Raw genomic sequence first — 25,179 nt, forward strand, 5'->3', positions numbered from 1 at the left:
GTCCACTGAAACTTGGCAGGCCAGAAGGGAGTGGCAGGAAATCTTCAATGTGCTGAATAGGAAAAATATGTAGCCAAGAATCCTTTATCCAGCATGACTGTCATTCAGAATAGAAGGAGAGATAAAGGCTTTCCCAGACAAAGCCTAAAGGAGTTCCTGATCACTAAACCAATCCTACAGGAGATCCTAAGGGGGATTCTGTCAGTGGAAAGCAGCAAAGACTACAAGGGACCAGAGACATCACCACAAGCGTGAAACCTACAGATAACATAACAACACTAAATCCATATCTTTCAATAATCACTCATTTAGTATATGGACTAAATGCCCTAATCAAAAGACACAGGTATCAGAATGGTAAAAAAAAAAAAAAAAAAAAAAAAAAGCCAAAAAAAAAAACCAAAAAAACAAGATCCATCTATATGCTGCCTACAAGAGACTCATTTTGGACCTAAGGACACCTGCAGATTGAAAGTGAGGGGATGGAAAATGATCTGTCATGCTACTGGATGTCAAAAGAAAGCCAGAGTAGCCATACTTATATCAGACAAACTAGATTTTAAAACAAAGACTAACAAGAGATGAAGAAGGGCATTATATAATAATTAAGAGGTCTATCCATCAAGAACAGCTAACAATTGTAAATGTTTATGTCTCCAACATGGAACACCCTAATATATGAATCAGTTAATCACAAACATAAATAAATGTATAGATAACAATACCATGATTGTAGGAGACTTTAATACTCCACTTACAACAATGGACAGATCATCTAGGCAGAAAATCAGTAAGGAAACAATGGCTCTGAATTACGCATTGGACCAGATGGACTTAACAGATATATTCAGATCTTTTCATCCAAAAGCAACAGAATACATTCTTCTTGAGTGCACATGTAACATTCTCCAAAATAGATCATATACTGGGTCACAAAATAGCCCTCGACAAATATAAAAGGATTGAGATCATACCAAGCATATTTTCAGATCACAACACTATGAAACTTGAAATCAACAATAAGAAAAACTTTGGAAAGCCTCCAAGTACATGGAGGTCTAAGAACATCCTACTAAAGAATGAATAAGTCAACCAGGAAATTAAAGAAGAACTTAAAAAATATATGGAAGCAAATGAAAATGAAAACACGACAGTCCAAACTGTTTGGGATGCAGCAAAGACAGTCCTAACAGGAAAATACATCACAATCCAGGCCTATATCAAGAAGCAAGAAAAATCCCAAACACAGAATCTAACCTCACACCTAAAGGAATTAGAAACAGAGCAGCAAAGAAACCCCAAAGACGTCAGAAGAAGAGAAATAAAGATTAGAGCAGAAATGAACAATATAGAATCCAAAAAAGCACAAGAACAGATCAATGAGTCTAAGAGCTGGTTTTTTAAAAGAATAACCAAATTGATAAACCCCTAGCCAGACTTCTCAAAAAGAAGAGAGAGAGGACCTAAATGGCTAACATCACCAATGAAAGAGGAGAGATCACAATAAACACCATAGAAATAGCAACAATTACTAGAGATTACCATGAAAAATTATATGCGAACAAACTGGACCATGTGGACAAAATAGACAAATTCCTAGACACCCACACAACTACCAAAACTCAAACAGGAAGAAATAGAAAATTTTAACAGACCCATAACCAGTGAAGAAATTGAATCAGTTGTCAAAATCTCCCAAGGAATAAATAAGAGTCCTGGGCCAAATGGGTTCCCAGGGGAATTCTAGGAGACATTTAAAGCAGAATTAATACCTAACCTTCTCAAACTGTTCCAAAAAATAGAAATGGAGGGAAAGCTTCCAGACTCATTCTAAGAAGCCAGCATTACTTTGATTCCCAAACCAGACCAAGACCCCACTAAAAAGGAGAATTACAGGCCAATATCCCTGATGAACCTGGAGGCAAAAATTCTCAACAAGATACTAGCAAATTGAATTCAACAGTACATTAAAAGAATTATTCACCATGATCATGTGGGATTCATTCCTGGGCTGCAGGTTTGGTTCAATATTCACAAATCAATCAATATGATACATAACATTAATAGAAGAAAGGATAAGAACCATATGATCCTGTCAACAGATGCAGAAAAAGCATTTGACAAAATACAGCATCATTTATTAATAAAAAGCCTCAAGAAAGTCGGGATAGAAGAAACATACCTTAACATCATAAAAGCCGTATATGAAAGGCCCACAGCTAATATCCTTCTCAGTGAAGAAAAACTGAGAGCTTTCCCCCTGAGATCAGGAACACGACGGGGATGTCCACTCTCACCACTGTTATTCAATATAGTATTGGAAGCCCTAGCCTCAGCAATCAGACAACACAAAGGAATAAAAGGCATCCAAATCAGCAAAGAGGAAGTCAAACGTTCACTCCTCACAGATGACATGATACTCCATATGGAAAACCCAAAAGATTCCACCAAAAACCGCTAGGACTGATCCATGAATTCAGCAAAGTCACAGGATATAAAATCAATGTACAGAAATCGGTTGTATTTCTATAATAATGAAGCAACAGAAAGAGAAATCAAACAATCGATCCCATTTACAATAGCACCAAAACCCATAAAATACCTAAGGAATAAACCTAACCAAAGAGGTGAAAAATCTATACACTGAAAGCTATAGAAAGCTTATGAAATAAATTGAAGAAGATACAAAAAAATGGAAAAATATTCCATGCCCCTGGATTGGAAGAACAAATATTGTTAAAATGTCAATACTACCCAAAGCAATCTATATATTCAATGCAGTCTCTATCAAAATAACACTAGCATTCTTCACAGAGATAGAACAAACAACCCTAAAATTTGCATGGAGCCACAAAAGACCCCAAATAGCCAAAGCAATCCTGAATAAGAAAACTGAAGCTGGAGGCATCACAATCCTGGACTTCAAGATCTATTACAAAGCTGTAATCATCAAGATAGTATGGTACTGGCACAAAAACAGACACATAGACCAATGGAATAGAATAGAATAGAGAAGCCAGAAATGTACCCACAAATGTATGGCCAACTAATCTTTGATAAAGCAGGAAAGAGCATCCAATGGAAAAAAAAAACAATCTCTTTAGCAAATGGTTCTGGGAGAACTGGACAGCAACACACAAAAGAATGAAACTGGACCACTTTTTTACACCATACACAAAAAATAAATTCAAAATGGATGGAAGAACTAAATATGATACAGGAAACAATCAAAATCCTAGAGTAAAAAACAGGCAACAACCTCTTTGACCTCAGCCGCACAACTTCTTACTTGATATGTCTCTGAAGGCAAAGGAAATAAAAGCAAAAGCAAACTATGGGACCTCATCCTTTGCACAGCAAAGGAAACAATCAACAAAACTAAAGGGCAACCAACTGTAATGGAATCAGACATTTGCAAATAACTTATCAGATAAAGGGTTAGCATCCCAAATCTATAAAGAACTTACTAAACTCAAAAAACACAAAAAACAAATAATCCATTAAAGAAATGGGCAGAACACATGAATAGACACTTTTCCAAAGAAGACATCCAGATGACTAACAGACACAGGAAAAGATGCTAAACATGGTTCATCATCAGGGAAATACAAATCAAAATCACATTGAGATACCACCTCACACCAGTCAGAATGGCTAAAATTAACAACTCAGGCAACAACAGATGTTGAGTAGGATGTGGAGAAAAGGAAACCCTCTTGCACTGTTGGTGGGGATGCAAACTGGTGCAGCCACTCTGGAAAACAATGTGGAGGTTCCTCAAAAAATTAAAAATAAAACTACCCTACGACCCAGCAATAGCACTACTAGGAATTTATTCAAAGGACACAGGAGTGCTGATTCACAGAGGCACATGTACCCCAATGTTTATAGCAGCACTATCAATAATAGCCAAATTATGGAAAGAGCCCAAATGTCCATCAACTGATGAATGGAGAAAGAAGATACATGGATATATATATAATGGATATATATATATATATATATATATATATATATATATATAATGGAATACTACTCAGCAATGAAAAAGAATGGATTGGAATGGATATATATAATGGAATACTACTCGGTGATGAAAAAGAACGAAATCTTGCCATTTGCAACAATGTAGATGGAACTGGAGAGTACAATGCTAGGTGAAATAAGTCAGAAAAATACAGATATCATATGTTTTCACTCATATGTGGAATTTGAGAAACTTAACAAAGACCATGGGGGAAGGAAAGGAAAAAAATAGGTACACACAGAGAGGGAGGTAAACCATAAGAGACTCTTAAATACAGAGAACAAACTGAGGGTTTGATGGGGTGGGGAGGTGAGTGCGAGGAAAATGGGTGATGGGCATTTAGCAGGTCACTTGTTGGGATGAGCTCTTGTATGTAAGTTATGAATCACGGGAATCTACTCCCGAAGCCAGGAGTACACTGTAGACACTGTATGTTAGCTAACTTGACAACAAATTTTATACACACACACACACACACACACACACACACACACACACACATATTCTAGAAAGTTAACGAAGTAAAAAAAAAAAAAAGATGACTCAATCAAAAGATATCGATATCAAATCCCAGAATACATGAACCAAAATCAGGATAAGAGCATGCCCTTCATTGTTGAGGGCACAATGGCAGCTCCAGTGGGATCCATGGGGCTATGCTCTAGTGAAGACTGCCTCAAGGTTCTCTGTGGCCACAGTCCCAGTTACAGTTAAAGGATGGTTCTCCCTGATGAAATCAAAGCCTCTTTGAGCCACTATATTGTCATAGTCTATTATTGTATCTAGAGGAAATCAAATAAATGTTTGGGATTTAATTTATGGTTGATGCATTAATCAACGATTTTTGAAGAGTAAATTGTGGAAACCTTTAAATATCCCCAGGCTATTTCCATTTCTCACATCAGCCACTAGCATTTGTTGCTTCTCATTTCCCTTTCTTGTCAGATGTTTCTGGGTCCTCCTGTAGGAATTCTTAAGTCTAGACTTTCAGTCAGCTGCATTTCTGTCCATATTCTCTTCTAAACACCAGGCTCAATGAAGACAGGTACACTGGATTACTTATTTTTCCCTTAAACATACTCTGTACTTGATCGTTATTTGTCCACATAGTGATTCATATAAAATAAATGAGGAAATGGAGACCCAGAGAGGCAAAGTGCTCTGCCTTGACTCACACGATATAGACCAAAAAGGGAAAAAGTGAAAGGCAGTTGATAGGTGATCCCAGAGTTGTGGAATTGAGCCTTGCATCAGCTCCATGCTGAACGTGGAGCCTGCTTGAAATTCTCTTTCATCCTTTGCCCCCTCTCTGTTCATGCACTCTAGCTCATAAATAAATAAATACATAAATACATAAAACAGTCAAACAATGACAGTGTGGGAACAATGAAGGCGAAGTTTTGTGTGTGTTTATTTCTCTCTTTTGAGCTACACCAACTCTATAGGACTGACTGGGACCCCAGTCACCCACTTCCACTGAAGACTTGGCCTATTGGCAGATGTATGAGAGTGGGCTTCAAAAGGTTTTCAAGTTTCTAATTCATAGGTTTATTGATACCTAGGTACTTTCTTCTTACCCTGTTTCTCTATTAACCTCAAGATAGCAACATTGGGGTGTTATCTATACTCATTTTCTTGATACAGTTCAATTTGCCCCTCAGATGCCCTTTTTTTCTCCTTGAGTGCAGCAGTTGCTATCAGGATCTTGAATGAGAGCACTTAGTGGACTATGTGGGATGCTGGAGCTGTCTCCTTCCCTTTCATAGCCACCTTTATGCTTCACAAAACTCAGCTCCACAATTATACTCCTTTCTCCACAGCATCTCTAAAATATTACTTAAATTAAAAGAAAAAGAAACGTGTTTGGAAAAATGTTTTTTGGTTTGATTAACATGGAAAGCACTCACTTTCCAGTTTTGTACCTCTCACCAGAATTTTGTCCCTAAACATTGAACTCATTTCAAACTTTTGGCTTAACTAGGAATTGCTGTAGTTAGTCTATCCTAGACTGCATCCTGTGAACCCTTAGGAATTGGAGAACACAACTTTTCCAAATTAAATATGTGGTCCTGTTCTGGCTAAAACAATGGTCTTCCGGAACCATTCTTGAGTTTTACTAGAACAAACTGTGTTCTAGTGAAACCATATGTTCACTCTTTGCACAACACCCAACGCTTCATAGCTACCAAAAAAATTTTTTTTGCTGAGTTTAAATGACTTCCCTAAATACACCACTGGTTTACATTAGCTTATGGCACCCTTGTTTCCTGACCAGGGGTCAGCCACCTCTCCTGCACTTGCCATTATTAACTAACGTGCAGGGCTAGGGCCACCTGGGTGGCTCAGTTTGTTGAGCGACTAACTTCGGCTCAGGTCATGATCTCATGGTTCATGAGTTGGAGTCTTGCATCATCCTCTGTGCTGACAGCCTGGAGCCTGCTTTGGATTCTGTGTCTCCCTCTCTTTCTGTCCCTCCCCTGCTCACCCTCTGTCTCTCTCTCTCTCTTTCTCTCTCTCTCTCATAAATAAAAAAACATTAAAAAAATTTTAATGTGCAGGATTATATCTTATCTTCTAGCAACTCCTCTGTAAAAAAGAACCCAGGAAAAATATCTCCCAGAATCCCCTTCTTTGTGTATCTCTACTTCAAGTTTTCCAGTGGGAGAGACTTGCATGAGACTTGGGGTCCAGAAGAGAGGGAGAACCCTCTATCCATCACAAATCGTTGAACCCAGATGAGTAGGTAGATGAGAGATTCTCAGCAGCTTCTCTGCTAGGCTTGAGACCCACCTGCTTTGGTTGTGCAGTCTGAGATGAGGGGTGGGAGCTTTCTCACAGGTTCTAGAGAATTATATCAATCTCCCAGAAAGCTTTTGAGAATCACCTATTAGTGCTTCAGGCTGAGACCTTCAGGATATGCTTCCCTAGCCTTCCCACTTCAGCTTCTCAGAACTTTGGTGGTGACTGGTATTATTGTCCTGCAAATTACCACTAATTTGGCATCCTGAAACAACATAAATTTATAATCTTACAGTTCTGGAGTTCTGGAGTTCTGAAATAAGTTTTACAGGGCAAAAATCAAGATGTCTGCAGGCTCTAGGATATGATCTGTTTCCTTGCCTTCTCCAGTTTCCAGAGGCCTCCTGCATTTCTTGGCTGGTGACCCCTTCCTCCATCTTTGGAGTCAATGATCAAATCAGTTTGACTTCTGACTCTGCCATCATATCTCCTTCTCTAACTGACTCCTTTGTCATCCTCTTTCACTGACAAAGAATCTCGTGTTTACATTGGACCTGCCTGGATAATCTAGGATAATATTCCTATATCAAGAGCCTTCACTTAATCACCTCTGGAAAGTTCCTTTTACCATATTAAGTGACATTTTCACATGTTCCAGGGATTAGGTCAGGATATCATTATCCTGCCTACCACATGACTTCACTAACATTTGCTCCCCTAGACTTTCAAACAGTAGTGTAAACTCTCATTCTTATGTTAATTTTTTTAATTTCTGGAATACCAGGCTTGGTTCAATTCCTCAACCAAGAAAAGATGGAAATTGTCCTCCTGTTATCCCAAAGTCTCCAAAAGATACTGATTTCTCAATATGCAATGACTATAGATTAGGCAGTGACCTTTCTGGGGTAATGGGGTGAGAAGAAAAAGAATAACTAGAAAGTCCTTTTGATTCTGTCCCTTACCATGGTATCTGGTCCTCTTGGGCTATTGACTACAATTTCCCTCCCACCTTGACCCCAGCCAATTTCTGATTCCCCAAGGCATTTTTACAAGTATTTGTATTCAGTTCTTGAATTTGCCATCTTCTCTCTACACTCTCTTGTATCCCCATGTTTACATTTTTCTTCTTTTCCAACACAGTAGTTATACCCTGATTCTTGTCACTGTACTCTTTTTACCTTGCACACATGTGAGCCAATTCTCCAGGAAGAAATTCCATACACCTCTTCATTGTTTGTTTTTATTTGGATGTGGAGTTTAACAGGGAAAGCTCTCAAGTTTTTTCTGTTTAAATTTTCTGTTTAATTTAAATTAAAATTAAAATTAAATTTAATTCTCTGTTCTAAAATTTTACTGTAAAAATAAAGCATACTCATAGTAGGAAATGAAATAAATTTGTATAAATATATTCTAAAATCTCTTCTATCACTAAAGCTTATACCAACTTTATTAAGGTCATTATTGTTACTAGCCTACTCTATATTTCCACTTTCCCCATTTTCATGCAAACATAAACACCTCTTTGGTTGTTTTATCTCATAACTTTTTTAAGCAAAAAAACCCAACAAATTTTACTTGTAGTAAAAATTTACTTGTAGTTTAAACATTTCATAACTTGAGATTTAACATATATACCATAAAATTCACATATTCAAAGTGTGCAATACAATGGTTTTTAGTATATTCACAGACTTGTGCTACCATTACTATGGTCAACACGAGAACTTTTTATCACCCCCCCCCCCAAAAAAAAAGAACCAGTGCCCATTAGTGGTCACTCTCCTTTTTCCTCAAGATCCCCAGTCTTCAGCAACCACCAACCTATGTTCTGTCACAGCACATTTTCCTATTCTGTATAGTTTACATAATTTAAATAATGTAATATGTGGCCTTTTGTGTCTGACTTCTTTCACTTAGGATAATGTTTTCAAGTTACAGACATGTCATAGCATATATTAATATTTCATTTCTTTTTTCTTTTTCTTTCTTTTTTTGCTAAATAATATTCCATTGTATAGATACATCACATTGTATATATTCTTTTATTATTTGATTATTTGATTTTATTATTTGCTCCATTTGGGGCTATTATACTATAACATTTGCATGCAAGTTTTTGTGTGGACATAATGTTTTCATTTCTCTTCATTCCTGGGAGTGAAATTATTGGGTCATATGGTACCTCAATGTTTAACATTTTGAGAAACTACTAGTCTGTTTTTCAAAGGGGTTGCACCATTTTGCATTCCCACCAGCAGTGTGTAAGGATTCCAATTTCTACACATCCTCATCAACACTTATTGTTTGTTATTATTATTATAGCCATTCTAGTGGATGGGGAGTAGAGTCTCATTGGTTTGATTTGCATTTCCCTGATGGCTAATGATGCTGAACATTCTTTTATGTATGTATTGACCTTTTGTATGCCTTCTTTAGAAAATCATAAATTCAAATCCTTTGTCTATTTTCTAATTTTATTATTTATCTTTTTATTATCTAGTTATAATAGTTTATATATCCTAGATATAATTCCCTCCTTACCAGATGTATAATTTGCAAAACAAATTTCCCATTCTTTTCATTTTCTTGATGGAGTTCTTGGAAGCACAAGTTTTTAATTTTGATGCTATATCAAACTTATCTTTTTTTTTTTCTTTTTTCGCTTGTGCTTTTAGTGTCATATATAAGAAACCATTACCTAATCCAAAGTCATAAATATTTGCATCTATGTTTTCTTCTAAGAGCTTTACAGTGTTATATCTTACATTTAGGTCTTTGATCCATTTTGAATTTATTTTTATGTGTGGTGTGAATTAGGAGTCCAACTTCATTCATTTGAATGTGGATATACAGTTGTCCCAGCACCATTTGATCAAAAATCTATTCTTTATCCCATTAAATTGTCTTAGCACTCTCTTTGAAAAGCAATTGATCATAAATGTGAAGGTTATTTCTGGACTCTCAATTCTATTCCTATTTTATTCTTTTTGGTGCTATTATAAATTAATTTATTTCTTAATATCATTTCTTGTTTATTCATTGATACCATATAGAAATATAATAGATTTTGTATGATGATCTTGTATCTTACCAAATTACAGAGCTCATTTATTATTCCTAATTTTTTAAATTTATTCCTTTGAATTTGTATGCATAAAATCATATCATCTGCACATAGAGATACTTTAATTCTTTTCTTTCAAATATAGATAACTTTCATTTCACTTTCTTGCTCATTGTAGCCTTGTAAAAATGAAGTTGTTCATAAAAAACTATTCTGTCCAAAATGCCCTTTTATTAGCTGTTTTTACGTATATCATAGATATACATAATATCACAGATATCCTGCCACTTTCACAAAATGAGTTTTAACTTATTTTAAATATCACTCCATAGTATTATACACACAACTACTCCCCTATTGACATTTAGGTGATTTCTCTTATTTCTCACTACAGGGAATGCCCTGTCCATATATTTTTACACATATAACCTCACACAGCCATCCTAAAATCTTCTGATTTTACATAAAACTAGACTGTGTAGTTAAACTGAAGGTCTGAATGGCTAGCTGGATATACTGACTAACTGAAATCCCACTTCTGCTGTGTATAATTTTATTTTTTTAAATTTTTTTAACGTTTATTTATTTTTGAGACAGAGAGAGACAGAGCATGAATGGGGGAGGGTCAGAGAGAGGGAGACATCGAATCTGAAACAGGCTCCAGGCTCTGAGCAGTCAGCACAGAGCCAATGCGGGGCTCGAACTCACGGACCGCGAGATCATGACCTGAGCCGAAGTCGGACCCTTAACCTACTGAGCCACCCAGGCGCCCCTGCTGTGTATAATTTTAAACAGCAACTACATTTGAAATTCAGATTCTCCAGGTGCAACCACACTTAATCTTTCCCAGTCTTAGAGATTCCCTCTCTGCCTCTCAACTTCTCTGTACCAAGAACTGATCTAGTCCTCTAGTCCTAGTTCTACTACTTGCTAGCTATGTGACCTAGAGAAGGTAAAAGGGATTTATCTCCATTGACTTCACTTCTAGTTATCAAATCTCCACATAGTTTGCACAGGTTGAATCCAAAAAATGTTTGTGTTTCATCTTTCCAACCACCAGGCACACCATCACAGTGTTTTTCATACTTCAGTCCTACTCAAAGATTTAAATGACTACTGTCCAGATAGGATAAATTCCTGGGCAGATCCAGATCACCTCCTACCTTGGCTCCTACCAGACCAGACTGCTCACCATGCACTGATTATGCCATAATTCACTCTGCTTCTGCACCTTTGCTCATTCTGACTCTCCCATCAATTAATTCTCAAGGGTCAGCAGTGACCTCTAGTTTCAAATGTAATGGACTTTCTTGCCTTCGTTTCCCTCAATGTCTCTAGGGTTTTCGACAGAGTACAGTCCTCCTTCTGGAGGTGCTTACTTTGGCCTAAATACTATCATATTGTAGATTCACTGTAGGTAGCTGCCTGACAAAAAAGAGGCTCAGCTGACTTAATACATCTTAACTTATTTCCTCTTCTGCCCAAACAAACTCTTCTATTATAATGGTATTATGGATAATTATTTCAAGGGAGAGAGGTGCAGTATTTGACCTTATGATTAAAAACTGTGTTTAAAGTCATAATTTCATGACCATTGGGGTTTACCTTAAACTTTCTTCCCTGGTATCCTTTCATATCCAGTTGACAACTCCAGCTCCCTATATACCAGGATTTGTAGATCTGTCCATGGTGCTGAAAGACTTAATCAAGTTCCACTAACTCCATAAATGGCATTTTTTTATTATGGAAAACTAATCGTTAATGAAAAGTCTACAGTCGAGTTTGTACATTCATTATTATAATTTTAGAGCACTTCACTTACTGAACGATCCAGCAGTAAGTTGGAAAGATAACATCTGGAAAGACCCACAGAATATTCTCTTAACAAAAATAGACCACATAATGAAGGAAAAATTTATTTTGAAATTTTTAAATCAGAATACAAAGAAAAGAAGTCCAGTATTATCATGGAGGAAAGAGAGAAATAATTTTGATTTAAATTAACTTTATTTATTCCTTCCCAACTTATATACTACCTTTTTGGGGGGTTTTGTTTGTTTTTGTTTGTTTGTTTGTTTAAATTTTTTTTAACGTTTATTTATTTTTGAGACAGAGAGAGACAGAGCATGAACGGGGGAGGGGCAGAGAGAGAGGGAGACACAGAATCCGAAGCAGGCTCCAGGCTCTGAGCCATCAGCCCAGAGCCCGACGCGGGGCTCGAACTCACGGACCGCGAGATCGTGACCTGGCTGAAGTCGGACGCTTAACCGACTGTGCCACCCAGGCACCCCTATTTTCACTTTTATGTGGATCCTGAGAAACTTAACAGAAGACCATGGGGAAGGAGAAGGGGAAACAAAAAGTTAGAGAGGGAGGAACCCAAACCATAAGAGACTGTTAAAAACTGATAATAAACTGAGGGTTAATGGGGGGTTGGAGAGAGGGGAAAGTGAGTGATGGGCATTGAGGGGGGCACCTGTTGGGATGAACACTGGGTGTAGTATGGAAACCAATTTGACAAATTTCATATTAAAAAAAAATTAAGTCTGTCGCAGGAGGAGTATTTTCCTAGTATGTGATTTTGAAGTCATCTGGGGGATGGAGGGTGGGTAGGGAGATGAGGCTACTTACTACCCTCCCAGAACTCATTACCCCTCTCTACCCTAGATACAGCTACACATGCATGGGTCCCAGATGAAGTTCCTACCAGCCTCTTGGGCCAGGTCCAGGGGTTCTTAAACAACAAAATCAAAGCCATAAGACCATTGGCGCCTCTATGCTTAGCTGCAGTATGTGGGGCCCTGTGGGCCCTCCCCTAGCCATGACCCCCAAATCGCTAGTTAGTTTGCAGAAACAGACATTAGATTTGGATTTAGAACTGCAAGACCTTCAATTTCAGAAATTGGTTGTGGCAGGGAGGAAAGCCTGAGGTGGTAGAGACAGTAGATTCATGTCTGCTTAGGTCCATGAAAAGGAAAAGAGGCAGATCCTGAACTCTCCTGTTGGAGAAGGGCTGCCATCCAGACTATGAGAGTGGGTGGTCTGACATGGGAGGTGGGTTCACTCTTGGTGTCCAGGGGAATGGTAATGGGATGCCTGGGCCTTAAAGTTCTGAACAGTCACAGAGGGACTTCCCTGGGATCTTGGGGTGGATATTGGGTGAATGCCCCACTCAGTCTCATTGTGGATCTCTTTGTAACTGAATTTAGTCTGCAGCTCCTATGCCATGTCCTGCCCTCAGCCCTGCCATACTAGGCATGGAGAAAATCACCTGGTTGATTCCTAGCAATGCCTTCATTTCTGAAAGTATCAGCCAAACAAGTGTCAGGGACTAGAGAGTCCAAAGTCTCATTCCAGGAGTCTGAGGAATTGAGGACTGGGGTACCCTCTATATGGGATCCACCATGGACCTGGGACCCAGCTAATACAGCCTACAGACCTTCTTCTGCCCTGAAGGCTGTTCACAGTCGTTCAGCAAGGAGGAAACATCTATGTGATTGTGGAATTTGGGAAACACTTCACACCCTGAACTTGGCACAGGATGGGACTCCTCCATGCTTACAAAGCTCTGTGCACTTGTTGGAAGCCTAGGGTGCCTCTGGGGAAGTCCTGGCTGAGCAGGTCAAGGGGGAGCCCAGGGCTTCTGTCCTCAGCTCTGTGCCACACGGGGGCGCTGCCGCTCTCCGATTCTGCATTGCCGCGGGGAAGGACTGGTGTTTGTCGAGTCCGGCTGAGGGGGCTAACCTGGAGCCTGGGCAACAAATGCGCGGCGGGGGAGGGAGCTCGATGAAGAAGAAGCCTTCTGGGCACCCCTGGACTCCACAGGGCTCTGGCTGGGGGTGGGACAGGGATCATAGAGGAGCCCTCTGCAGCCTTGCCCTGCCTCTGAAGTTTCCATATATTCTCCCACAACCCTTCTGAAGTTTCCATATATTCTCCCACAACCCTTCTTTTTTTTTTTTTTTTTTTTTTCAACGTTTATTTATTTTTGGGACAGAGAGAGAGAGAGCATGAACGGGGGAGGGGCAGAGAGAGAGGGAGACACAGAATCGGAAACAGGCTCCAGGCTCTGAGCCGTCAGCCCAGAGCCCGACGCGGGGCTCGAACTCACGGACCGCGAGATCGTGACCTGGGTGAAGTCGGACGCTTAACCGACTGCGCCACCCAGGCGCCCCACCACAACCCTTCTTTACTGCCCTGCAGTAGCAACACACAGGTAAATGGAAAAATAGATGTTTTCTTCACTCCCTATCCTTTTCCTGGGTGTCCTTTTTTAAAATAAACCTTTTATTTTAGAATAGTTTTAGATTTACAGAGAAGTTGCAAAGATAATAAAGAATTTCCATACATCCCACATTTATTTCCCCTATTATTAACCTATTACCATGGTACATTTTTCATACCTAACGAAGCAATACTGATACATTATTATTAACTAAACAGCATTCTTTATTTGGATTTCATTAGCTTTTCCCTAATGTCCCTTTTCCTTTCCTGGATTCTTTTTTTTTTTTTTTTTTTTTTTTTTTTCTCCTTTAAGTTTGTTTGTTGTTTGTTTTTAGTAATCTCTACACCTAACTTGGAGCTGGAACTCAACCCAGAGATCAAGAGTTCCATGTTCTTCTGACTGAGCCAGCCAGGCACCCCTCCTTTCTTGGATTCTATCATTTGGTCCTTTTCATGTCTCCTTAGCTTCCTCTGACTATGACAGTTTCTCAGATTTTCCTGGTTTGTTTTTTTTTTGTTTTGTTTTGTTTTGTTTTATAACCTTGACATATTTAAGGAGTACTGGTGAGGTATACAGTAGAATCTCTCTCGAGTTCAGTTGAAGTTTTGATCACAGGGTATATGGGTTTGGGGACAGGTGAAGTGCCATTCTCACAACATATCAAAGCACATAATACCAACTTGATTTATCACTGTTTCCTGTGGCAACTGAAACAAAGTACCACACATTCATTGACTTAAAACAACAGAAAATTATTCTATCACAGTTTTGGAAGCCTGAATTCTGAGATCAAAGTGTCAACAAGACTGTCCTCTCTCTGGATGCTCTGGATGCTCCATTCCTTGTGTCTTCTAGCTTCTGGCAGCTGCCCAGCACTCCTGGGCATTCTTTCTTTGGCTTGAGACTGCACTACTCAGATCTCTGCCTCCTTCTTCATATCACCTTCCTTATGTTTCTTCTGTGTCTGTTATAAGGCCGTTTGTCTTTGAATATAAGGTCCACCTGAAGAATCCAGGACGATCTCCTCATCTCAAGATCTTTAACTTAAATATGGCAAAATAACTTAAAAATGGCAAAGACCATTTTTCCAAAGAATTTGCCATTCACAGATTCTGGGGTTAAGGCATAGACATGTCTTTTGGGGTTCACTCTTCATCTCGCTTTACCAGGCCAGTGTTTCCCAGGTTTCTATGCTATAAAGTTACTTTTTACTTGTCTCTTTCCATACCATACCCTGGAAATAAGTCATTATGGGCAAGGAATTATGGTCCACTTTCTTCAGGGCAGAGTATCCACATAAATTATTTTGAATTCTTCTGTATGGGAGATTTATCTATCCTTTCCATTGGGTCATTTATATCACTGTGGACTCATAGATATTTATTTTATACTTTGGCCTATAATTTAATATTTCTTTATTTTGTTTGTAAAATTGTTCTGGCTTTGACCATTGGGAGTTCTTCCTGCTGTCTCCTGAGTCCCCGTGTGGTTTTTTTTTTTCTTTTTTTTTTTTTTTTTAAATTTTTTTTTTCAACATTTATTTATTTTGGGGACAGAGAGAGACAGAGCATGAACGGGGGAGGGGCAGAGAGAGAGGGAGACACAGAATCGGAAACAGGCTCCAGGCTCTGAGCCATCAGCCCAGAGCCCGACGCGGGGCTCGAACTCACGGACCGCGAGATCGTGACCTGGCTGAAGTCGGACGCTTAACCGACTGCGCCACCCAGGCGCCCCCTTTTTTCGTTTTTTTTTAAGATTTTTTTTATTTTTAAGCAATCTCTGCACACAGTGTGGGGTTTGACCTCACAATACCAAGACCAAGAGTTGCATGCTCCACCAACTGAGCCAGGTGCCCCACCCCACCATGATTTTATTTTTTGAGCACTTATTACATTCTGTCATTACATCTATATGGAGATTTTTTTCTTTATTGAGAAATTTGGGTACATCAAATAAAACCAATTCCTGGGTGAAAAAAATAAAACCCACAATGGGGGGGGGGGCAGGGCAGAAAGTCTGGGCCATAGCAGAACCCAGAGACTATCTTCCTTTAAGTGAAAATTTCTAGGTACTTCATAATTGACCTTTTGATATAAAATGACCTATTGAATTTCCAATTTTCTGTTTTTACTGTTGAGGTCCGTAGAACAAACTAGGAAATCTACAAACCTTGAGCCTTCAAACCTTTCGTGAAGGATTATTTGGCTTTTGAATCAGTTTTTCCTTGTCTAAGAGGTAGAACCAGCAACAGCACCCACCTTCTGGGCAGCTTGTTTCTTGGCATAAGGTTGTAGAACCACCACGGCTTCATCCACCTTGAAGCAGAGAGACTTGGGGGACTCCTGCTTGTGCAGCAGCTCAAAGCTGTCAACCTTCAGCAGCATTCCTACAATCTTTCCAGCCAAGTTTGAATGCACTGTTTGGATGAGTGGGAACAAACATTATCTCAGCATGTGCTTCTGTTCCCAGGGAGCAGGGAGGAGGGGGAGTGTGCAGTCAGCATGGAGGCAGTCAGGGGTTCCTACTCCTGCACATGGGCCATAGGCTGGGGTCCCTGCAGAGGCTGGATGGCAGGATTAGGGCTACAGACACTGGAGGTGTATTTGTAAGGTGCAGCAGCCCAAGGAGCAGCAGCAACAGCAGTACAAGGTGCTGAGATCTGCACAGTTACAGGAACACCTTCAGATTGGCAGCAGTCAGCCCTTACTGGGTGGCACCAGCCCCACCAAGGGGTCTGGGCACTCAGACCCCAGGGGTCACAAAAGGCCAGAGCATTACCAGTTGTAGTCAAATGGTGAAGAGCTGGACAAGGTCCAGCCTGGCAGATAGCACTTGGCATTCCTTGGAAGACTTGAGGTCTCCCACCTTGTTGCCAGCATGAATTAAACCTCATCTGTGCTAATATGGGGTGTATAGTACGGAGGTCTTCTCTGAGCCTGTTGGAAATGCTGGCACAAAGTAACCATGAGCTGCAGGCTAAAACTGATTTAAGATGGCATTGGCAGGAAGTGCTCTCATTCCAACCACCTGCTGCATATACAGGTTGGTCAGGTGAGCCTCTTCCCTCTGACTTCCTCTGGGAAGCCACATAACAGTGGCTTGGAGCCCAGGGTGCATCCATTCATCTCATTGACTACTTTGGTTGCCTCTTTAGGAAATAAGCAAAGCCAAACCCTCCAGCATTACCTTAGCACTGGTGATTGATCCAAAAAGAGAAAACTCTTGGGGCACCTGGGTGGCTCAGTTGGTTGAGCATCTGACTCTTGACTTTGCTTAGTTCATGATGTCACGGTTGGTGAGTTCAACCCCCTCCCTTCCTCCTGTTGAGCTTTATGCTGACAGCACAGAGCCTGCTTGGGATTCTGTCTTCCTCTCTCTGCCCCTCCTCTGCTTGCTCTCTCTCTCAAAATAAATAAAAATAAACTTTTTTTGTTTTACTATTATTATGCTTTATTATATCCTTGTCCCCAAATCCTAACAAGATAATAGCATTTTTATTCTTTTTTAAATTAATTAATTAATTTTTAAATTTACATCCAAGTTAGCATATAGTGCAACAATAATTTCAGGAGTAGATTCCTTAACGCCCCTTACCCATTTAGCCCATCCCACCTCCCACAACCCTTCCAGTAATCCTCTGTTCTCCATATTTAAGAGTCTCTTATGTTTTGTCCCCCTCCCTGTTTTTATATAATAAAAATAAACTTTAAAAAAAGGAGAAAACTCTTCTTAATTTCTCGTAATCAGTGGTGTCATCCAAGTTATTAATGTAGAGATTTACCCCCTGATATCGACTAATTCTCTCATTTGAGCTTTTCAAATGTCTGTTTTAACTCAGCCTGCCATTCCACTTTCTTCTGTGCACAGCTTACAAAAATGATTTTCCCACTGATTTATTATCCATTCATTTTTTTGATGGCCTTATTGGCATCCTCGTCTTTTTTGTAACTCACAAGGCCAAACTCTGCATTTCTCACTAGGATCACTCATCATCTTGATACGTAGGATCTTACCAAACTGCCTAACTACTCTTTCAGGCTATCATTATCAACCTCTTCCCCAAAGTTTTTGATATAAATATTGGTGAATTCCTTGGCTTTGGCTCCAAGCTCGGCTTCCCGATTTTTTCACAACTTGAATCTGCCCACAAACACTTTGCTGTCATTGAAGAACATGCCGTTCATCTTCTCGATGGCCTTGTCAGCAGCCTCTTGGGTCGTGAAATGGGCAAAGTCATAACCCTTAAAGCTGTTCTCCTCACACACCACCTTTCAAAACAGAATGTTTCCGAAAGCAGAAAAAGTATCATAAAATGCCTTTTTATGTATAGATTTGTCCAGGTACTTAATGAAGATGTTTCCCACCCCAGGTTTCTTCAGAGAAGAATCCCTCTGAGACCACATGATGTGAATTGGCTTTCCCTTAATCACATCAAAGTTCAGGGTGTCTGCCTTGGCATCAGCAGGCCACTGGAAGTTGACATAGGCATAACCCAGAGAGCGGCTGGTAGTCATGTATCCAAAGACCTGGATGGACAGCTCAGGCCCTGCAGGACTGAACTCTTCGTAGAGCATGGCCTCAGTGATGTCCAAATGCAGGTCACCCACGGAACAGGGAGGCTGTGGGGTACCTACTTGCTAGCCTCAGTGTTCATCTCCCCCACCCCCACCACCCCAAGCCCCATGGGAAAACTTTGAGGGACCACACTGGACAAGGAGGGCTCTTCTCAGAGATGTGGCTACCCGGTGACAGATGGCAAAGTGAAGCTAAGAGACACTGGGTTAGGCTCAGGGAGACAGAGGACTGGAAAGAGGAGTTCAGAGATAGCTCATTGGAGAGTGACAAGCCAAGACAAAAGGCTCTCAAAAACAATATGGCCCTCTCTGGGAGTTTGTAATTTGCAGGCTGTCCTGGTCTAAAGTTCCAAATTTTAGGGGCGCCTGGGTGGCTGAGTCAGTTAAGCGTGGGACTTCAGCTCAGATCATGATCCTGTGGTTAGTGAGTTTGAGCCCAGCATCAGGCTCTGTGTTGACATCTTAGAGCCTGGAGCCTACTTCCAATTCTGTTTCCCTCTCTCTCTGTCTCTACCCGGCTCACACTCTGTCTCTCAAAAATAAATAAACATTAATAATAATAAAGCTCCAATTTCAAAAACAGAAAAAAATAACGTATTAAAACAGAGACTCTTCTCCAAATTATAAAAATTCTTAAAGAGGCCACCAAATGGTTCTCACGGTGGCCGGGGCGGGGGCTGGGGAAGGGCATGCGTTTGTCTAAGCTTTGGCAGTTTAAGATTACAGCAGCCAGGGGAAGAGGGGGAAACCAAATATTGGTTGGAGCTAACTGGAGAGCACGCAGCCGCCTCCCACTGGGGGCCCTTCAGAAAAAGGCAAGGCAGACATTTGGAGCGCCGGAGGGGCGGCCACGAGGCGTGACCGGACTGCCAGAGCAGAGGCGCGTGGGCGTGGGTAGGCTGGCTGCTCACCACTCGGACCCACCGACCGGGACCGACAGACGCCAAGGTGTGGCTGCAGCGGGCTGGGACAGGCGGGAAGAGGCAAAATGACTTCCCGCGGGTTTTCGGAGGAGATTGACTTTTCCCTCTCTCTCCTTTTCTAAGATTTTAAAGCGTTTTCTTTTTCTGTTTTTATTTCAGGTTGCTGGGCCCGAAAGCCGCGGGTGCCGCTGGGATGGAGAGAGGCAGCCATTTGAGCCACCGCTCCCCTTACACCCGCCCGCCTAAGGCGCGGCTGTCAAAGGGCGCCATGAAACCTGGGCGCAGTCTTGCCTGCCCACTCGGCCTATACATATATGTTTCTGTCCGTATAGCCTCACCCTTTGTTTATCTGTATCCTCCCATAACAACAAGAAACTTGGCTCGCACAGTCCACCAATTCTTTTACTTAGTGTCAATCCCAGCATACGTTTACAATCATTTCAGAATTGTTAACCTGTGCTTATTTATGTACAGTTCCTTTCGTCTTCAGTCATACAGTTTCATTTAATATATATATGTCCATGTAATATGTATACACACATACATATATATATATTAGAGAGAGAGAGAGAGAATGAGGAGAGGGACAGAGAAAGGGGAGACAGAGTATCCTAAGCAGCCTCTGTGCTGACAGCAGTGAGCCTGATGAAGGACTTGAACTCAGACCCTGAGATCATGACCTGAGCTAAAGTCAGAAGCTCAATAGACTAAACCATCCAGGTGCCCCTGTTTTATGGGTTTGATACATGAATAGGTTTGTGTATCCATCCCTACAGAACCATACTGTATAGCTTCATGGTCCTAAAATCTCTGTGCTCCAACTAGTCAACCCTACCCTTTGCAAACCCTAGGTAGTCACTGATCTTCCCCGCCCCCCCCAAGTTTTGCTTTATCTAGAATATCACATAAATGGAATCCTACAACATATAACCTTCTCATACTACTTTCACTTAGCAAAATGCACTTAAGATTCATCCATGTTGTGACATGGATTGATAGCTTATCCCTTTTGATCACTTAATAGTTTTTCATGGTACCACATATACCACAGTTTGTTTTGTCCATTCATCTACTGTTTCTAGTTTTTGGTGATCATGAATAAAGCTGCTATAAACATCCACCTGCAGATTTTTTGTAAATATAAACTTTCAGACTAGGAGTAGAATTGCTGGGTCATATGGAAAGTCTATGTTGCTTTTTTTTTAATGTTTATTTTTGAGAGAGCACAAGCAGGGGAGGGGCAGAAAGAGAGGGAAATGGAGAATTCCAGGCAGGCTCCAATACTGCCAACGCAGAGCCCGCCGTGGGGCTCAAACTCACGAACTATGAGATCATGACCTGAGCTGAAACCAAGAGTCAGATGCTCAACTGACTGAATCATCCAGGCACCCCTACATTGCTGTTTATAAACAAAACAAAGCAAAACAAAACAAAACAAAAAAACTTCCAGGGGCGCCTTGGTTACTCAGTCCATTTAGCATCTGACTCTTGATCTCAGCTCAGGTTATGATCTCACAGGTTTGTGAGTTCCAGCCCCAAATTGGGCTCTGTGCAGATATCAATGACCCTGCTTAGGATTCTGTCTCTCCTTCTCTCTGCCCCTCCCCTGCTCATGCTTGCTCTCTCTGAAAATAAATAAACTTAAAAAAAATTCCAAACTGTCTTCCAAAATGTTTGTACCATGTTTTACATTACTACCAGTAATGAATGAGCATTCATGCTGCTCCACATGCTTTCCAGCAATAGGTACCACCAGTTTGTTTTTTTTTTTTTTTTAGTTTTGCCATTTTAATTTTTTTAAGTTTATTTATTCACTTTGAGAGAGAGGGCATACATGCATGCACATGCATGAATGGAGGAGGGGCATAGAGAGAGAAAGAGAGAGAACGAGGAAGAGAATTCCAAGAAGGCTCCCCAGTGTCTGAGGTTTAACTGACTGAGCCATCCAGGTTCCCCTAGTTTTGTCACTTTAATAGCTGTGTGTGGTATCGCATTATTGTTGAACATCATTTCATGTACTTATTCACCATCTGTATACTTCTTTGTGAGGTGTCTTCAGATCTTTTGCCCATTTTTTAATTAGGTTGTTTTCTTATTGTTGAGCTTTAGGGGTTGTTTATATATTCTGGATACAAGTACTTTTTCACTTATGTGATTTGCAGATATGTTCTCCAAAGCTATGTGGCTTCAGCTCTTTTATTTGCTTAAGAATATACATTAGCACATAGATTTAGTTTTCTGGGAAGAGAAGTAAGAAATTGCTAACTGTGGTAGTTTCTGGGTAGGTGACCTGGGTGGCTGGAGAATGTCATGCAATGTATGAACAGTGTGACATATGTATTTCTTACATATCTTTTGTAATTTCCTTGTGTGTGTGCAAGAATTATCTTTTCAAAAAATAAACATTAAAATCCCATGCACTTGTAAAACACTTAACAAATTATGTGTTAAAACACAGGTTCTGGTTTTGTACTCTAGGACCGGTGATCTTTATCCTGAACCATCTTGCCTTTGATTTTTCATTTATGAAAAAGGTGGACTATCATATGGAAAAATTGCCCACTGAAAACAGCTAAAAATACAATGCAAAACACAAAAACCATCTTCTTAAAATCATCACAGTACTGACAAGAAAGCAGTAAATGACCAAGCCCCCAAAAGAAGAGAAAGATGCTACTTGACTTCTATAAGGAACTGGGTCACAGGAGATGAAGGAAAAACTAAGTTCCTTTTCCTGGAACCCAGGCATGGGGGCCCAGCACTTCCAGCTCTTCATTGTCACTACTAATGGACTCAGGTGATGAGGACCTACTGGGAATCACAGTCCTCCACTCTGTCTCCTGTCAACTAGATTCTTCAATATCATTGGAAATAAGATGTACACACTTAATAAAAGAATTCAAAAGCACAATGGAGAAGCCAGGGGGTATCTTGAGAGGGTTTATTGCCTCCACCACCATGATCTCTATCAGCTTTCCCCTACGCTACCCCAAATAAGCAAAACTTTCTAAGTAAATAGCACAAGCTTTCTCAACAAATGCAACTTCAAGACAACTCTCTTAGCCACACTCTGTTCCAGCCAGATTGCTGCTCCAAAGCCCTTCTTATATAGAAATTCTAGGAACACCCACACATACACAGGAAGTTTCTTCCCTGGTTGCTGCCAATAATATTGGCTCATGAGGGATGAGGAATGAGGGGGAAATGGATTTTGGGGTAAGACTGGTCTGAATTTGAATGTGGCCTTTAATACTTCTGTAAGATTTAGGCAAATCACTTATCATTACTAAGCTTACTTGATCTATAAACTGAGAGTAATAATCCCCCAATTTATAAGGTTGTTGGGATGTGGAAGGTTTGAATTCCTTGCCCTTTTCACCCCTTATACACCTCCCCTCACTCACTGGGGGTGAGGCTTTCTCTGCAATCAGTGCTGTGTTGTGAGTGACAATCCACACCAGCTTGAAAGAGGATAATTTTTCTTGAAGGTGTCTACTGTGAGGAACATGGAGACCTAGGAAAATGGAAATTGCTGCTTGTGAGCAAGCATTAAATGAAGCAGCAGAATAAAGCTAGAAAGTTGAATATGTGAGTAAACAAGGAACGAAGGGTAGAGAGTCAGGGAGAGGGGACACCTGGGTGCCCATCTGAGATGTATCCAGTGCTCTCTGATAGTTAATGGGAGAGAAGAGTACAGAAATATATAGTCTGTCATCTGCACTGTTTTCCTGATAAACCAAATGCCAGCTCTAAATGGGGACTCTAGTTGGAAACACACATTATATTATACAACCCCCCCAACACACACACACATACACATACACATACACACACTCTCTCTCTAGATACAGATTAATGAAGAAAATGCTCTCGTCAGGATTCTCAATGGAATTCATATCACTTGTGTGATCTAAAATGGGAATGCACTGAGAGAGATGGACCAAGATGGTGGAGCAGCATGGAAGTTTTCTACTTCTCTCATCCCTGAAATGCAGCCAAATCGATACCAAACCATCTTGCACACCTAGAAAATTGATCTGAGGATTAACACAACAATCTGCATAACTTGAGCCACAGAACTCAGTAGATACACAGCACAAAAGGTAAACTAGGGGAGAGAGAAGCTGGGAAGGGTAGGGAGCTGCTTTTTCTTGCAGAGAGAGGACAGAGACAGGGGGCAGAGTACAGGAAAAGCACTCCCCCTGAAAGCAGCTGAAGAGAAAGAGAAAGAGAAAGAGTGGAAACACCCATAAGGGACTGACCAAGAAATGGAGAAAGCAGAAAGGAGAGAGGAAAGGGTTTAAATAGCACTAGGACTCTATAAACAGGGGAGTGCAGAGTCTGAAACTCCATAGCTTGATTCCTGGTGGAGCTCTGGTGGGAAAGACAAACCCCCAGGAGCAGATAGCAAGGTCTGAGGGGTCCTCAGGCCACACGGGGAGAGACAGTTCCCCTGCTGAGAGGACATTTGGTAGAAGCTATGTGGCCTCCCTATAGGCAAAGGCCCCAGTGGACCCCAGAGAACAGTCACATTTGCTGGTGTTGGAACAAGGACATTAGAGGGTGGTGAAGCCTCATGCCAGATGTGTGTTGTGATTTACCATAATCCCTGAAATGCTGCTGCTACATAATCATTGGAACATTCCTCGGGGGTGGGCTGGCACCCAGCCATTGTTTGCTGAGACCCTCCTCCAGAGGGTTGGAGCAGGTCAAAGCTGCAGGGCCATCAGAAGTGAGGGGTTTGGAGACACAGCCCCATCTGAGATAAAATTCAGGAGGGAGGTGCCACCTGGCAGGCTGATGGCTTGGTCGTGGACAGTGTAAAAGTGGGGAGTGGATGGAAGCCAGAGACAAAGGAGGGATGCTTGACTGCCAGTCAATGAGAGGACAGAGTTCTGATGCTAAAGACTGGGTAGCTGGGAGACACCATTTTCAGCTTTTCTGGGCAGGCACATACACACATACAGATGCCACAACAATCCACCCCACTAAGCTAAGAAGCTCCATCTAGTGGAGTATAGAGCCATTACACCAAGCCCCATCCAACTGCACCACCCATGCTCTAAAGGAACGCAAGTCTCTCTGCCTGCTTAGTTTACAGACTATAAAGTGCTTCATAGTTTGACTTCTGGGGGAAACTGGATGTAATTTCAATCTTATTAATTCTGTTCACTGGTATTTTTTTCCTTTTCTTATTCTTAAATACAGAAAGAGAAAAAAAATATTTTTATTTTCTGCTTTTATAAAAAATATTTCTCTTTAATATTTTTCTACTATATTTTTAATTTCTTGTAAATTTCTTTATTCTATTTTACTTTCATATTTCATTTTATCCTATTTTATTGTATTCATTTTTAAAGTTTTCAAACGTTTTCTTACCTTTTTTTTACTTTTTTTCCTTTTTTTTCTTTCCTGTTTTTCTCTGTTATACCAAGTTCTTTCAACAACCAGAGCAGAACACATCTAGGATCTAGCATCAGTTAGTTGTTTTTCATTTTAATTTTAATTTTATTAATTCTTTTTCTTCCTCCAAAATGATGAAATGAAGGAATTCACCCCCAAAAAAGAACAGAAATAAATGACAGCCAGGGACTTAATCAACACACATAAAAGCAAGATGTTTG

General features: G+C 40.5%; 2 pseudogenes; both read right to left on the reverse strand.

Annotated features, from left to right (window-relative positions):
• Positions 1-15,729: 15,729 nt before the first annotated feature.
• LOC109491376 lies at positions 15,730-17,378 on the reverse strand (annotated as a pseudogene).
• A 297-nt stretch (positions 17,379-17,675) lies between these two features.
• LOC101099461 overlaps positions 17,676-25,179 on the reverse strand; it is a 60,063-nt pseudogene continuing 52,559 nt past the window's right edge.

The sequence above is a fragment of the Felis catus genome, chromosome B2 (assembly GCF_018350175.1).
Source record: "Felis catus isolate Fca126 chromosome B2, F.catus_Fca126_mat1.0, whole genome shotgun sequence".
In the NCBI taxonomy this organism is placed as follows: domain Eukaryota; kingdom Metazoa; phylum Chordata; class Mammalia; order Carnivora; family Felidae; genus Felis; species Felis catus.